The sequence below is a fragment of the Lycorma delicatula genome, chromosome 7 (genome assembly GCF_047948215.1).
Source record: "Lycorma delicatula isolate Av1 chromosome 7, ASM4794821v1, whole genome shotgun sequence".
NCBI lineage: Eukaryota > Metazoa > Arthropoda > Insecta > Hemiptera > Fulgoridae > Lycorma > Lycorma delicatula.
The window spans coordinates 133,424,744-133,436,841 of NC_134461.1; the positions used below are offsets into that span (position 1 = coordinate 133,424,744).

The following is a 12,098-nucleotide window of genomic DNA, read 5'->3' on the forward strand; positions in this document are numbered from 1 at the left end:
TTATATGTGTGTCACTTGCAATGAATGTACAACCTGAAAGAATTTTTCACGCAATTACTGCAGTAGTTCTGTTACTAAAATGTTAATTGTATCATTCATTACCCGTTACGCGTACGCTAGAGCTTGATTAATTACAGAACACAGTTTCCGGTACAATGATGATAATTTTTTAACATCCTTGATTTGTTCGTTTGTCACCGGTTACTGTACATGTTTTTTTTTTTTTAGATTTAAATTATATTAGTTGTAAAAGACGTAATATCTGTTGATTTTTTTTTTAAATAAGATAAAAAAACAATTTTAACAACAATAATAAACGCTTATTGAATCGTTACTTCTTTTGATAATATTAAACGTATGAATTTCTGTTGATTTAAATTAGCAATTGTAATCGTGAGAGTACATAAAAACAAATAAATAGAACTTCAAGGATGTGAAATTTTTTAATTAAGTTTATCTTTTTTTTAATTAAAAATATTAAAAAAAAAAAAAAAGTTTTATAATTATAAAAACTCTCCCTGATTTTTAATTTTTTTATTTATATCATAAAATTCAGTATTATATATTTAAAAAAAATTGTTTATTCTAAATTAAATATCAAGAGAAATTTTGTTAATTCAATCGTTTATCGGTACGTTATTGTCAAAGCATTTTAAAAAGTCATTCACGAAAATTTACAGTTGTCTTCATCGTATTAGTTCCGCCAAATTTTATAACGGAGATTGGCTTTTTTTTGTAATAGGTTACAGTACTTAATGCAGGACGTACGGGTTGACAGATCATGAGGTCGTCGTTTTTTTCCGCTTCCTTACTTGCGGTAATTTATATATAAATTCTTACTTGTAACATTAATTTTGAAATATTTTCGTTAAATGCGATATATTTTTAAGAGTAATTTTTTTGTTCTGGGGTAAACGTTAAATCTCAGTATGAACCGTTTAAAATAATTTTCAGTCGTAACATTACATAATTTATTTTTAAAATTTTTAATATGTTTAATAATTTCTCCCTTACTTAATACTTTTTAATTATTATTATTTGTTTTGAAATGCGATCGCATTTACATGCAATTCGATTTACTCGCACCGGAATAATTCTGATAGGAAGTATTGCGTCGTGGATTTAATTAGTGTTATCAAATGCACGATTACATTTTAATTAATCGCCTGTACAAATTAATTGAATAATAATTGATGTTTTATTTACTTTAATTCGTAAGTTATAAAGTGAGCTCTATAAAAAGTGTAGTAATTTATTTCTTAAACGGATTACTTCCTTCTACGTAAATTTGTTTTTACGTCGTTCAATTTTATCCGAATAACAGGAGAAAAATCCTCCATTTTTCAGACTTGTGAAAAATTACATTAGGGAGAGTTCTAAAATTATGATATAATTTTAAACCGGTTAATATGATTTACACGTTTTTCTTTCACGAATGAAGTTTAAAGGGAAAAGAGAAAATTTTATTTTAATAATTTAAATAATTTTAATTCATAAATAAATTAACTCTGCTTGCTCACAAATTTTAAGGGAAAAGATTAAGTTTAAAGGGAACGGCGTGCTTATAGATTGTCTTACAGACTTCAAATACAGAAAATTGTTTGTAGGAATCGCCCGTTTAGTAATAAAAATATAATTTTAACTTATATCCGTAGGAATAAAACTACAATATCGGATGCCAGGACCTAAATTAATGCGCCGTACGTGAGTTCACAGAGTCTGATAGGTATCCAATTCTTAGACTGAATCGTTTTTATTGTAGAAAAACTGCTAGGGAAGAACAAAAACAAGAGTGCCCAAACAGGCGCACAACGGCGGCTTTCCGCCGGATCACACGAGATGACTGCTCTCATATCCTCAAATTAACGTAGGGGGATATGCCCTGCATCACACAAACGAGGTGGAGAGGATTAACGATAAAGCGAAAAGAAATAATGAGAAAGAACAATATTTCCGATAGATAGACCGCAACGAAAAAATCATACTTTTAGAATAGTTCCGAGCCCGATCCGAACAGCAGGCGCCGACCAGGTCACAATCTCTCCGGAAATCGAAAAATCTTTACTTAGGGTATGAATGCATTATTAAATGGATGATTTTATATTTACGGACTTAAATATACGTTAAAAATTTATTTTCCTTCAGAAATTAAAAAAAAAACCGCTACTGCTTCAGACTTTCGAAAGGAAAACAACTAAGTTCGACCATCCCGGAATCCTGTGGCGTGTGGAAGTAGTCGCATTACCACCCGTTTAAATCGTTTCGCCGCACCTCTCGCTGGAAACTATCCGAAGGTGTATTCTGGGATATTGTAGAAACCTACTGTAGAAAACTAAAACGCTAGAGATCGGGCGGTTATAAATAATAACGGCAACTCATATCGTAGAGGTTACTAGCCGAGGTCGAATTCCGCACAATTTTTCGGTAGTGTATTCTCATGAGAATGACATCGGAACAAACAATATTATATCTATACACTAAGCGCCATCTAACTTGTCGACTGACTTGAACGTAAAAAAAAAATTTTAAAAAGATGAAAAGTAAGGTTTTGACAGCTAAAAAAAAAAATAACTGACGGGTGATTAAAAGTTATTCTAACATTGTTGTTAACCCGACCTCTACTCTGCCGAGTACCGATTCGATTGATAGAGTCTTTTATGAGTGCGTGGTAGTTTTTTTTCCTAAAGAGCGCATTTAGGGATCTGACGGGCGATTGGCAATAAATTTATTTCGTTGGAATCGTCAGTGCTACGTGAATTCAACTAAAATAGTTTGAAATCGAAATAAAATGATGGATTTTTGTGAACTGTAAAATGGTTTACAGAGAATGACCGATAGAAAATTCTCAGTAGAAAATCTGAAAAAGCGTGTTTTTTCCATATTCAAAGTGAAAAAAAGAAAACGGAAATGACACTGTGTTTGTAAATGTTTTTTTTTTACAGTAACACAGAAAATATTGGTAAATCTAATGTAATTAAACACGTAATTAACCATTAGTTAATTACAAGGTAGGTTTTATTGTATGTTACGGTTTTACGACAGTGCAATGAAGTAAGGTACGTGGCGCTTATCGTTATGTTACACTCGATAAAAACATTAACGAAACTAAACATAAATAAACAAAATGTTACTTTATTGTTTACGTAGTTTTTGCTTTTATTTTGTTAACCGATTTTGATTTTTTTTAAATACGGTGATAAATTTTACATGTACTATTATTACGTATGTTTTGCGTTATAAAATTAATTTTGTGTCGCTGTAGGCCCATATTTTTTCAGCCTTTAAATACGCAAAAAAAGATACGAAAACAAAAGATAAGTCAAAATATTCAATTTTATTTCTTTAGTTAAAAAATTATATTAATTTTTTTCCAGTAACGTTTTGTGAATTCTTTTACCGAGAGGTTAGTTTTACGCGTAACCGATCAATAGAATTATTAAGCCCTGAAGATTTCACCTGTTTTAAATGTAATATATGTTTTTTTTTTAATTTATAAATAGTTTTCTATTTATCTTAATGTAACCCTTTTAGTTTTCTTAAACGATAAAGTATGAGTATATAGGAGGTTTAAAATCTCCTAATTTTAACTTAAAGAAATTAATCTCGTATAAAATGAAAGAGTAACTTTTACGGTTTTTCCCTACAAGTGTCCGGTGTAAGCATCTTTAGTCAAACGGCACACATTCAACCAATAGGAGAGATCGTTCCACATTTTAACCGGCATGCCTAGAGTAATGGAATTGACACCTGCCTCTGTCAGCCCTCTGTCTCAAATCGGACTGAGGCAAGTGCACAAAATCCTGTATAAAATCCCGTAGGAAAAAATCATATCGCGTTAGATCGGCTGATTTTGCAGGCAACGCAAACAACGACTCCGTAATCGATTGTCGGCCAGGGAAAATATCGATCGATCCTGTACAGACTTAGGTAGTGAGGAGGCCCACCGTTTTTGCCAAACAGATTCTTTATTTTATTTTGCAGTTGAGGGAAGAGCTACATCGGCAGCATAACCTAGTAAACAACCGTATTACGCTTGCTTCAACGAAAAAGAACTTATCTCGGGATATTTATTTTTCGTCATAAACTCCACTGACCGATATGTGAGGATGATATGTGTGACATATAAATGAGTTGCAGATCTTGATCAGATTTGTTCAAATCCAGGCAAACCATTCCTGAGATGTTAGGTTAATTGAACCCCGATGTTCAAATTACACCGGTATCATCGTCTGTCTATTATTCAAATCCGTATGTAAACAGCCTTTACTAGGATTTGAACCTCAGAACCTTCGACTTCGAAAAATTTATGTTATACGAGTGATTTGCGACGATCTGTAGAATTTTAAGCGTTAATCATTTATCGTATTTAATATCTAAAATAAAAAATAAAAAAATTGTAAAAAAAATTCCGAATTGTAGTAATCGGAGTGTATACATTTAGGCAGTATAATATTTCAATCGTAGAACGCATAGAACACGTTCCAAAACACGTGCGCTTTTTCATAACGTGTTTATTGTACTGGTATTTGTAATGTAAATTATATTCAACGGTATCGCGCAGTAATTGAAACGATTGACATTCTGAATATATTAGTTCTATCAGTTAACTATCGACTTTTATGTTGTATTATGATTCAGCTTTTTTAATCTTTAATTTTTACGCTGAGATAATTTTAATTTTTTTCTGCTTCTATTAAATTCTTTATCGCCCGTTATTTAAAATAATAAAATCTCTTTAAACACCGAGGATCGTTGTATATGTTTATTAATAGCTTATTCGATAGTTTTTGGACAGAAAGAATTTCCGTACTACTAGATTCTTTATTCTAAATTTTTCCTTCAGCCACCATAAAGTCCTTCAATCCGGTTTTTTCGCTAACGAGACGGTAAAATCTTTTTGATAATCGTCTGTACACGTGTTACGTAGGTGTTTATATTAATTTTCATGGATCGACATTTAAATCGTCGTCGATAAAAACATAAACGAGATATTTTTTGGCCGTTAAATTTTATGAAAATTTGTGTACATACACGGCTTTCATAAAGTACGGAACCCCTTAAATATTTTTCAACGCGTAACGTAGAAGAATTAAATTTTGCCAGGGCTATCTCGAAACGATTATTTTTCGATACGAGACCATCATGTTTCAAGGACTCCCGGGAGACTCTTATTGGAGAGAGAGAGAGAGGAAATCAAAAATTTTAAGTAAGAATGGTTAGGGCTGTGACAGATTATTGAAATACAAAATATTTGTCTTAAAATTCGTTAAGCTACGACAATCCTAATGTAAATGGCGTCCATTTTTTTTATAGCTTGTTTCAAAAGTTGTCAACAGTACCAATAATAAGTTATCAGTGATCGATACTCTGTATACTCAAACGCTAATCAAATAACAAAATTTAGTAAATGCCCCTACCTTAAAACGATAGTTTTAAGGTAGGGGTATTAGTGATATACTAAATTTCAAACAGTGGATCGTATTGTAGGGTCTACAGTAAATCATTAACAGTACATTTTGAGTTGCCCGCCGCGCCGTGAGAGGCTTAGAAGCACGTTAGTCTCTTGTTGGAAAATAGGTCGGTTTGAGGTAAGAGCATTTGCTAAATTTTATTTTTATATTTAACTCTTGAAAGGTTTTTTTAAGGATTCCCGTACTCTATTATTAATGTATATCGTCAGAACATTACCTTCAAGAGGGCAATCTTAAGTATTCTCGTTTTGTTTTTCAGTAACTGGTGGTGAATTATTTTAATAAAGCTTTTCTTTTCTTTTTTTTTTTATCGTTTAACCAAATAAAAACTTTGTGCTTACCAGTTATCATCAATCGGTCACTTTGCTCCTTTCAGTTATAATTAATATTACTGTTAATAATATGTTATAATCTTATCTTATAAATAAGGGAGATTTCTTATGATGTGTGGTCGATGTGCTGTATTACGTACGTATTTGGTTTATCTAGGTTGTTTATGGTAAAACCACTTTTATCCGTTAAACACACACACACACACACACACACATATATATATATATATATATACTCACTCGTACGTGCACACACATGTAATGTGTTTCTAATTAATAATCCGTTTACAGCTAACCCAATTACATAATCAACGGTTTATTTCGTTTACGAATGTTTTTTTTTTTTTAAATGTAACGTAATTTTTCAATTAAATACTGAAGAATAATTACTTAACTTTTCGTAACTTCCTTGAATTACACCTATAACAGATTAGTAATAAAATGTCACTGCATTATATAAGTAGTGAAAAAAGCTTATTGTAGAAAAAATACATGACTGTTAGATTTTTTATATTATTAACTTGGATGATGGTACATAGTCCTTGTGATGGTTGCGCAGCTTATAACAAGGATCTGTTTCTGTCATTTAGTGTGAGCTATTTTGTAATTGTCTATTAACGTAATAATGAACTTTTATTATTTTTTTAATGTATTATTAGCGTTTAGTATTTTTTATTATATCATTTATTTGCATCCTTTTCTCCGATGGTTTTTTTGGTTAATCGAGCGGGTTGGATTAAATGTTACTTATTATTATAATTTTTTTTTTTTTAATTTTGTCCAGTGTAACATAACTACGGTGACAGGAATTTGTTTGAGATAAACTAGTGATTAAATTACGTCTCAAATTGGTATTTTTTGTATTTTATAATATAACAAATTGTATTATAAATACAATTTATTATTATAAGTAATATAATAATTTATTATAAATAATTGTTTATGTAGTTATTTATATATTATAATTATTATTTATATATTATATAATTATCCAACAATTTGTTATTTTAGATTCAATATATGAACTGTTTATCATATTTTTCATAAAATATTTGGAAATTTTACGATTTATATATACGTGCATACATACGTACATGTACAGTTATTTCACAAAGAAACGGAAAAAGTTTTAGAACATATGTTCCACGAGTGAGAATAAAGAGAAAACTTTATATAAACACGGGTCCCGAGTACGCTTCGTATTCGAGTTTTGTGGCTTGCAATAATTTTGCACTTTGCTCCTACGGTAAAATGAAGCCGTACTGAAGTTTTTGGAACTTAAATTTAGAGACAAATTTGATGGTTTAGTATGATTTTTGACTTTTATCGTTAGTAATTTTTGAGGAAATTATTGTAAAACAAAAAAAATCGGTTTCGATATGTACAATTTTTTATATTTGACGTACAATATATTCGTTTCCGTTGCTATTAAACAAATAAAAGTTTGCAACAAAATTTAATTCTGGGGAAATTTACGCAAATAACCTCGACGGAGCGTGAAAAAGTTTAAATAATTTTACTTTTATTAAAAACAAAACTGATCGAAATCTGGAAAAAAGTATTGTATTTTAAACCGTAACAAGAATCATTTAAGTACTCTAAATGTACAACGAAATCAACAATAAATAAAAATAAAAATTCAATATTTGTAAGTAGTTTTAAAAAGAAGCGTTAAAACACTTTTATTTTGCAAATTACGTTAAACTTGAAAAATGTTTTAGAAACCGATTTTTTGTGCCTTGCAGTAATTAGCAATAGTTATAACAGATATTTATAACAAAATATATTAACAATATTTGCGGCTCTGCCTTTCATCCGTATGGTTCTAGGTTCAAATCCTATTAGTTTTGGCAATTTTAATACGCTGTCGATTCATTTCCTCCTAATTATTATACGTATTTTTAAATATAAGTTCGTAAATATTTATTGGTCATATTTTCTTTACGCTATATGTTTAACGAAGACATCCAAAAACTTATTTCATACGTATCTATTTTTCGTATATTAACCTGGTAACGGGTTTTGAACCTACGAATCCGCAAATTAAATAATAGAAACGTAATGATTTTTGACAATTAACGACAAGTTTTTTTTAAGTGCGATTGTAAATTTAATAGAAGTCCTTTTCATCTGAAATTTTATATTTGTTGATTTTATACATCGCAGCTAACAAAGTAAAGATGAAAATTCATAATAATAGTAATAACAATAATGTAAAAATAAACAATTTTAAATCGAGGGTGAGGCTATAATCGCAAAAACATTAATAACTCATTCGTTCTTAAAATTCAGCATCTAAACTAATTTTTTGATAATTCTCCTTCATATTGCGTTTACATTGTTGTTAGTAAGCTATTTTTCTTTAATTTTTTATTTTATTTTTAATAAAAAAATAATTCAAATGAGGTTTTCTGCAACTGCCGGTAGCGCGGTCAGTTACGCCTTTCTTATGTTTGAATCGAACCCAAAGTAGCGCGAGTTCCGAAAAACACGAATTGCTTTGCTTTAATAATGAAATTTGTTTTTATTATTCGATTAAAATTATAACTTTTGATTTTTAGGCTTTATAGAAACCCGAAAAAGAAACTAAATTTCGATAGACAGAATAGTAATAACTGAAGTACACACACCTTTGACGACGAAAAATTCGTAACTTATTTCTGTTGCCGTGGTGACAGAAATATAGCGGTGAACTAAAAGGATTTTTTTTTTTTTTTTTTTAATGAATAACCTCTTGAATACGGTAACCTCCTTAGCATCCTTTGAGGCGAAGTTATTCACCCCGAAGGAGTTAAGGGTGAATAACTTCATCCCGAAGGAGGCTAGGGCCTTGATATATGCCGTAAAACTATCCCTGGGATATCGCGAATGTAACCTGCAAATTTGAAAGCAGCCTGCGGGTTGGTTACCGCGTGATGCAAGAACGAACAGAAAAACTTTCGGCTTTATATTTAAGAGAAGATAAATCGACGATAATATTTGTAATGACAATGTAATTATTGTGCGCCTACTGTCGACTTAGTAGTTATAGTTAACATTATTTCTCGTACATTTTGACGTATACGTGCGTGTACGTATAAAAACTTAGTAGCTGGATCTTTGATTAATTGCACAATGAGTTTGTGGTTTAATTGATTCTTCGTATAGTTATTTGAAATCAGATTTTAATTTGAGATAAAAATTGCGATATCACGAATCGATCACTGCGTGATGCGGTTTTTTACCTCGTCCCCCATCGCTTTATCGCACTCGATAGAGTCTTCGTCGTAATCGTTTATTGCACAAATCATTGTTCGTGTTGAAAATAAAAAATTTAACATTAATTAAATTTTTTTTTCTATAACACCCCGTCGACATAACATTTGACGAAGATTTATATTTCTGATACTTTTCGCTAACGGGATTTTTTCTCTTTTCTTTCGAAATCAGGTTTCATCCTGATTTTTACTTCGTTGGTAATATAATGCGGTACTAAAATTTTTTAGATGGTATGGTAATTATTTTAAAAAGAAATAATATTTTTTTATCGATTTAAATAGATCGATTTTCTCGGAATTAAATTCTGTACAAAATTATTACAAATAATTATTTGTGGATCGGTAATTTAACGGAAGTAATTTTCTATCAAACCTAAAAATTCTTTTTTTTTTTATTTGAATTTTTAAACGTGACTAAAAGTATTTTTTCAGGTCAAATAACGTATATTAATTTTTTTATCGTACGAGTTAGTATTAAAAAGTTTAGTTTGCGTTTAATGCTTACGGAATAAAAATTTGGGTAAAATCTTTCGGCTGCTGTGATAATAAAATAAAATACATTCGGATCTCTGATGTTTGTGGGGCTTATTTTCTTACTTTTATCTGGAGTATCACCTTATAAAATGTGTGCGTGCGCGTATGCGTGTGTAAAACTTCACTGCGAGATTCCATTATTAATAATCAGAATCAAATGTGAAACCGAGTGAGTGTCGATATTGATTGTAAAAGAAATCGTAGATACGTTTTCGTTCGGGTTCAAGAAATTGTTTGTCAAATCCCATAATAATCGTATGATTTTCTTTTTCTTCCTTTAAATAAAAGAAACGCCGTTTATTTATTTATTTTTTTTTGTATGTGCTGGTATAATTAAATATAGATCGACTACAAAGTGAATTTTTTCTTTGCCCGATTAATTTTTAGTTTTAACATCCTACTTTTTATATTGCAGTTTTCTTTTTGTTCCTGGTGATACTGGTTTTTTCTTCTTTGGTTTTATTCCTTATTCCTTTTTTTTGTGCTTTTACATATCCTTACATCGTTTTATAATGTTAATTCTGTTATTTTATTTCGTTCTATTCGTAAGCTTAGCGGTCTGTAATATTATCGTCTTTTTATTTAAAATGTTTTTCTGTGATACTCTGAAATTTTTCATTCATTAATACGGGACGTATTAAGAATTAATTTAGTCGTTAAAAATACTATTTTTTGTTTTGTTTTGCAGTACAATGACTATTATGTTTTATGTAGAATCGGTTTTAGTTAGGAAATTTAATTTCCGCCTAGTTTTGCTTTAGTATTAGATGAATGGTTTTTGTTTTTACGGTATAACTAGAAAAAAAAAGGAAAAATTAAAAACCGGTCAAAAGATTTGGTTTTTGTTTATGGTATTAAAAAGCGTAGGTGTAAATAAAATTGAATTAATTTAAAACTTGTTAGTATTTGCACGCCTTATATCCAAACGGCTGGAAAACTTGTTTGACCTTGGCTTCATGTAGAGTAATATATCTCTTCCATAAGCTTGTATCTGATCACGGTTAAATTGATACGATTTCTCTGTTTATGTTATATAAGGCTGTATATATCATTTAACGTAATAATTATCACAGCTGTTTATATAATTTATATCTTTTTTATTATATTTGATTTTGTGAAATAAATATTAAAATCTAGCTTGTTTTATTTTTCTAAAATTATCCGACACCCTTCACACTATCTTTATTTAGGTTGCGAAGTCTGGTTTACGCTCGACTGTTTATTGTATCGCTTCTAGAAAGCTATTCTTATTGTGTATAATTACTAGTAAGCTAAAAAATTTAGAAAACCGCACGTCTCTCCTCATCGGTGAAAATTATTAAAATTTATATACTAGTCGTTTTAAATTGAATTTAAATTTATCGATTCGTACATTATCTAGTATAAAAATGTTCTTCGGATGCTGTTAATAATGAAAACGTTACTCGTCTTTCTCTCAGTATTTTGTGTACGTAGTTTTTTTATTTTTAACTGAATATGTGTCCGGTTTACTATATGGTAAAAAATTGCCTTCAGAAGAATTGTTTTTGATTTTTTTTTATATTTCAGAAAAATCTCAGCGTATGTTAGGAAGAGCTTGAAAAGTTAAAATGAAAAAAAAATATTTTCCGAGACTCATTCGGGTACTGAAATCGTTCGAAAATATCTTGTAAAATTTTGTTCTATACGTGTATAGACGTTGTTTATGAATTATGACAAACCCTTAAATAACTTTTCAGTCGTTAAACGTAAAAAAATGGAATTTAGGAAACGTTCCTTCCTCGAAACTATCGTATTTTTTTTTGGTATAAGACCACTACACCCCGACCGCCCAGTGGGCCCCGTGAGGGATACGCTCAAAGATTTTAAATAGGAAGGGTAGGATTGCGACCCGTCATTTTAAAGAGCATCGAAGAAAAATGTTGATGTAAGAAAGCTTCAAACCACAACAATTTTAAAACTCTTTTAAATGAAACTTAAAAAATGAAATTTTCAAATTCCATTTCTTACCTTATAACGATCTATTTTTTGGTACTACGCAACTGTTTGGGTGTGCTGCAGGCCACTTTTGAAACTAGCTGTAAAAAATATAAAATGGCCGTCTTTTCGGTTAAGGTTGTCGTAGTTTGAAATCTTTAAGTTTGAAAATGAAGTGCGTTACGTTCCTATGCGTTTAAAATTTTTGATTTGCCTCAAAAATTAGGAGCTTGGTTATATTATGGTTTCGTACCGAAAAAATAAATTTTTGGAGATAGGAGCATTTGTTAAATTTCATCTTTCTATAACAGTTGGAATTTAATTGCGCGTGCGCATGCGGTATTTATATTCAAATTCATTATACTTTCGATTAAAATGTTACTATTGCTGAAAAATAAGATTTCTTCTTATAAACTATTTAAAATTCAATTGTTGATTACTTCATTTCTTATAATCTTATATTAAAAAAAAGCACAAGATTTTTAATTAATATATTCATACGTAAATTTTATACGTTCAGAAATTTGGCAAAATTGAATTTCAAAGTG

The 12,098-nt window shown here is 30.0% G+C and overlaps 1 protein-coding gene across 2 annotated transcripts in view; it reads left to right on the top strand.

Moving 5' to 3' along the window:
* klar (klarsicht) overlaps positions 1 to 12,098 on the top strand; it is a 1,056,371-nt gene that overhangs the window by 991,280 nt on the left and 52,993 nt on the right. The window lies entirely within an intron of this gene.